The 6,000-nt window shown below is 27.4% G+C and overlaps 1 protein-coding gene across 5 annotated transcripts in view; it reads right to left on the reverse strand.

Annotated features, from left to right (window-relative positions):
- Positions 1 to 5,559, reverse strand: part of CRMP (Collapsin Response Mediator Protein) — a 102,954-nt gene extending 97,395 nt beyond the window's left edge. For 2 of the 5 annotated variants that reach the window (XR_012756043.1, XM_075362508.1), the window contains exon 1: positions 5,422 to 5,558. The gene's annotated coding sequence lies outside the window, so the exon portion shown is untranslated. Of the gene's footprint in view, positions 1 to 4,714; positions 4,735 to 5,063; positions 5,300 to 5,421 lie in introns of those variants that run through there. The other 3 variants (XM_075362511.1, XM_075362509.1, XM_075362510.1) reach the window with 3 other exon arrangements.
- Between the last annotated feature and the right edge of the window lie 441 nt (positions 5,560 to 6,000).

Below are 6,000 nucleotides of genomic sequence, written 5' to 3' on the forward strand. Positions count from 1 at the left end.
ACTAAAAAAAATGCCTAAACAAAGTTTTAAAGGAAAAAACTCAAAATTTGTATACTGCACAAAAAATTGAAATTTCATATTATGTAATTTCAAAATAATTAAATGTTAATCATGAACTACAAACTGTGCTTGAAACCAAATTTCAATACCTTACCAATCTAATATAATATCCATCAAAATGTAATATAACATATCATGATAAGCAATTATCTAATAAAATGTACAAACAAATAAATCCACACGCATGTATATATATATATATGGTAATAAATATTTAATAGACAAAAAATATTGGTATATAGAAATGCAGAAACTTACTAATTACATCTAAATGTAATTTACAATTCACAATCCAAATATGTTTGAAATCTTTTAACTAAATACATATATATATTATTAAAAAAAATATGTAATAACTTTTTAATTAAAAATATAATAAATAAATACTTTTTGGATAAAATTACCCGCATGATGTCTCAAATCACAACCATGAATGCTGCAAAAGCAAAATAACTGTCAGTCACAGACATAGAGATGGGTTTTAGTAAAAATACTCAAAATATACAATAAAAAGAAAAATTTTTTACATGTTCATATACTGTAATTAAACCAGTAAATTTTAGGCAACTAATATACATATTTAAACATCTTAAATTCAACACCACCTTGCAGTAAAATAATTACAATATTTTACATAGTAATGCATGTGATTGATTTCAAAATCTTTTCTTTTTTTATTATTAGCATAGTATGAGGCAAACCTCAAGTATTTTAGAGCATATTTTGACCTTAGTTTTGTTTTTATATTTCAAAGTATGATAAAAAAATAACAGCCATGAAAAAACCAACAAGTGAAAAATGTATAATGAATATTCTCAAAGAAGGAAGGGATCAACATAACCTCTCAGTAAGGTAAGAGTAATATGGCTTATGTTGATAATGCCTAATTTTTCATACACTAATCCTAAATATATTGAAATTTTATAAAATCTATACCACAGGTTATTAAACTTGGTTTAAAATAAAACGTGAACTGCAGTTCCTATTAAAAACACTTCTGAGATTTGATTGCATAAAAAAAAACCTTTAGTTCAAATGAAAACATTAAATAAATAATAATAATAATAATAATAATAATAATGATAAGGCAATGACTATTTTCTAAAGTTAAGTAATATGTTAATCATAAAATTACAAGGACAATTTTCTCTTTGTTTCACAAGAGAAACAGAAAAATCTTTCATATTAATTCAGACAGTGATACAGCTTTCACTAGCCAAAACCTTAATACCAAGTTTTTCAAAAACCCCAATGGCATGAACATGTATACTAGAGTAAAACTTTAATATTAATTATAGAAGGATTGAAATAAAGATATTTTCAAAGATACATAAAAAAGGAATGAATAGTAATAAATAAGTTCACTTGCTCCTATAATGTTAACTGATTTAGTTTTAAATATTAAAAAAAAAGGAAGAAGACTTTAATTTCAAAAATAAATTTTTGGGATACTTGGAATACAGTAAGATGTCTGATTATCACTAATTTATATAATTATGCCCTTATTAACAATTTATGTATAATTACCTATGCATAAGTTGTCAATATCCTAATATTTTACAAGCAAAATTTGCTTTGGTTATCTGCCCACCACGTACAATCATTGTTAAAATCAATGTTTTAACCTAACCTAACCGACATTCATGATGGTTGCAATGCCATCTCGCTCTAGACTTACAGACGTCATGTTATTACCTTTTGGATGTAGGCAATGTTTCAACCCCAGCCTCAATAAAGAGCTGTACGGCGTTCTGTTCTGTATTTGTAATTGCCAAATATTCATTTTGTACAATGTAAATTACAAGCAAAAAACTCCAAACCTCTCTAATTGAAGGGAAATAATAACTACAATGTAAACAATAAGTATTCAAAAGATACCAGTTGAATGATAAGCGCTGCTGTCAATAAAGATAACAATTATCAAATCGGAATAATTATTTCACTTATTTTAAATTTAATGACATTAAGTAAATAATACATAGCTAACAAGTAAATTGATTAATACTTGCTGTTTGATCCCACTAGAACGGAAAAATATGTGGCACGCAGATAACCGATAAGTACATGGCGGGTAGATAACTGTTAAGAACTCTGTTCTATCTTTTTGATTACAGCAAAACAGATTATTATCCAATTGAATATTACAAATGATCGAGTCAGAAGAAAAATATCTCACAATTGGGCAAACATATTTTCATAAAAATAATGTAAAAATTTAGCCTGGTCAGTTTTACATTAGTTGCTTTTTGATTATTTTGGACACTTTATTGGAAAGGATTTTTGGGTAAACCTGAAAGACCTTGCTTTGGCTGATTAATAGTCAAGAAGTGCATAGCCACATTGTTTAAAATATAAAGCAGAATTCATCTTTATAAATAATCAGACAAATTTTAAACTATTAACTTCTTTATTTTTCCTATTTTATGCTTTTTATGAAGAAATGATATCTTCACACCTCATAAAGTTATGAAAAAGATTTTGATATGAATTAAATATTATAGTGCAGTTAGGATTAGAGGTTCTATTTTTACATTTTTTATATCCTATTATATGGTAGATATGGCAAGGATGGCCTATAAAATTACTAGACTTCTGGTATAAAAAAAGTAAACGAATTCCTCACAGGTATAAACAATACCTGCCCTGGAAAGAATGCAGCAAAGTTGAGCCGCCATTTCCCTGCAACATTCATCAATTAATAAAAAACAAAAACTCTGCAATTAAGTTAACTTACAACACTGAATTCATAATGAAGTCAACCCAGTGTACCCCATATCAGTTTGTAGTTGTAGGAATATAAAGTCCAAATAAAAAAATTGTACAGGATAATGATTCCGGATCATGAAAATCCATCTAAAAACTATAACAAGTAATGCTTCTAAATTTTAAATAATATAGTTCTTCATTCTGCAACTTATAATTTCTTTAACTATGTCCTCGGGATTAGAGCTATAAAAACATGCTCATTTTCTGGAGTTAATATAAAAAAAATCTGTCAAATAGTGATCATTTTTAGGCAACAAATGTAAAATGGAATTTTTTTTGTGACTACTGAAAAAAATCTTTAAAACTGAGGAACACTCATTTGAACAATAAAATAGTTTGTCATTCTTTTAGACTACAAGAGGATAAAGCATAACAGAGTGTTATTTTTAACGTATATTTAAAATAAGGAATAAATCACATTGTTTTATTCTGAACAATTTGTGATGTTATATGCAACACTGGAGATGATGCAAATGTCATGTTATACAACATTGAAGTTTGGATGATAATAGTTTGCATCTACTACATATCTATGGGATATCAAAAATATTTGGTGTGCATCAATGCATCCACGGCAAGACTTGAAAAAGCTCTGTAATCACTTAGTAACTTCTAATACTGCAAGCTGATATCATACAATCTTCCATAAATAAGCCTAACATAGAAACTACTCCTGTAGGGATCAAAATAGCTTACTGGTTAAGCATCTGCTTCTCCATAACCAGTGTCTTCAGATATAGGCCTAGCTAAAAGCAGTACACTTTTATTAGTTGCAGAACATTAGCATAGTATTGTCCCCAGTTACAAGTAGTTATCAAGGATTAATTTACTATGCACATAATTCTCTGGTCCTCAGCATGTTACAGCTATAAGTATATTCTCATTAAAAGAGTCAGGGCAGTGTTCAACAATCCTGGTTAAGATGTACCAGATACCTTACAATGAATGTTTGTTAAAGCAACAAAAAAATAAATAAAATAAAATAACACTCAAATGCAATAATAAAATAAAAACTAAAAATTATAATTTTAAGTTTTAGTACATAACTATTTAATTTAACATAAAATTATCTTAACATAAAGGAGTCTTTCTTTTATATTTAACAGGAAATAGTTACAACCAGATTTAATTTTTCAACAGGAGATAATAGATTTTAATTACATCTTGTATTGTATGTGTATCAATAGTGCTTTGCTCTGTTGGTAATGTTTTAAGATACCTCAATAGCATGTATAATTTTCTAAAATCAAAAGAATATATATTTGCTTTCTTTAGAATATAAATATATAAAAGATTAAAACAGTATATCCTTGAAGCCAGCAAACAATTGTATTTTTCTTGATTTATTTTCACGTATTTTTCTATAATGGTTATTATATCTCATTATAAAGTTTTCAATAGTCTTACATTTACGTATTTAATACTTGTATTCTTAAGTATAAATTGTAATTTTTGTATTTAAAAAAATGACTTCAGGATAGTATTACTAATTTATTTACTTTTTGCAACAAGGCTAATATCCATGACCAGTAATAAACTGGAGTGAGGTTAATTTTATATAGCAGCAAACCAAATTAAAAGAAGACAATAAGAAAGTATCTATGGGCCCAAATGATGTATTGAACATGAAAAGTTAAATCTGATGTAATTTAATCATACCATTAGTCTTTTCTTAATTTAAAATTTCTGCAAAAATAAAAATCCATATAACCATTAGAAATATCATTTTTTAACAGTTTTATCGAATTGGTTTAATTAAGATATATTTAGTAATGGTAATAAATTAAATACATTCAATCAATATAATTATTAATACTAATTATAATAAAATTACACCAATTAGGCTACCTTAGAACAACACAATATTAGCTAAATATAAAATAATTACCCACAACACTGAAAAAAGAGTTAAATACAAAATTCCTATTAAGAAACAAATTAATTCACTTCAAACAAATGGTTAGGCGAAAACCAGCCAATGCATCGTGGCTAAAAGTACACTTAATTTAAATAAAATTTCTATAACATACATTTTATAAAATTATTTATCATAGATTAAAAATTAACTGTGAATTATTAATATAAATTGAACACATGAAAATAAACTGCGAACTATATTGGGTTTACACATTGCAAGTCAATACTTCTAGATCGAAATTAGATTACATCTAGAGAAACACAAATCTTCGAGAACTATCCTTAAAAACTAATTAGTTGAACATAAAAAAATGCATTACCTTTTAAAAACTTATTGATACAAAATGTACTCTTACTGTAATAAAGCCGCTTACAGACTTCGACAAAGCCTGGGTAGTAAATTTAGTTTCTTCCACAGATAGTCTAGCCTACACAACTAAAGAAAAAAAACAACCCACAAACAAATATAACCAACAAAAATGTAATTTCTTCAGATCTGTTAATAACTTAAGCTTAAGCCGACAACCTGTTCAAGCAATAACAGGTTTCTCGTATTTCATCAATAAGTACACCTTAACCAAATCATGCACGAACGCCAAACCAATAAACATTTTCAAGTCGAATAACAGAAATGTTCGTAATTACAGACTAGAATCGATGTATACAAAAGTATCTTACCTGAAATAATTATTTTTAATGCACTACGGGCAATTTTTTTTTTTACAATAAGAATAGAAAAAATACAACGCCCACCAAAGTCAGCAGCACTAGCACAACTTGTCGCAGACAGACAACTCTCACTAGCCTCTATGCAGCATAGAGAAATAACCAGACCTGTTTACTGCTATGCAGTATCTTTATGATGGGATGCTTCAATCACCTTTTAAATTAAATGTTATGCTATCGGCACTCCACATTATCAATCAGTGGAAAGTATCGGCTAAAAGCATTTCATTTTTAATCACCTTTATGGCCTAATTATGGTAAAAATAAATATTAATCCAAGACATAAATAACGCAATAAATTTTTTTTTAACGAAAAAGTTGACTGAACAATCTTAAGTATTTTACTTAATCGGTCAAAGAAAGCGTATGTTTATTGATAAACTTTGGTCGTAACAAAGTTTGTGAAAACAACCGTTGGCAAACAAACACGGTTGTTTTTGTTTTTAATTAATTTATTTAAAAATGTACAATTTTTTATCCCAACTATTGCTGAACTGTGATTGTGAGTGCGAACAGTGAAAGGGAAACCTG

The sequence above is a fragment of the Lycorma delicatula genome, chromosome 4, assembly GCF_047948215.1.
Source record: "Lycorma delicatula isolate Av1 chromosome 4, ASM4794821v1, whole genome shotgun sequence".
Classification (NCBI taxonomy): Eukaryota; Metazoa; Arthropoda; class Insecta; order Hemiptera; family Fulgoridae; genus Lycorma; species Lycorma delicatula.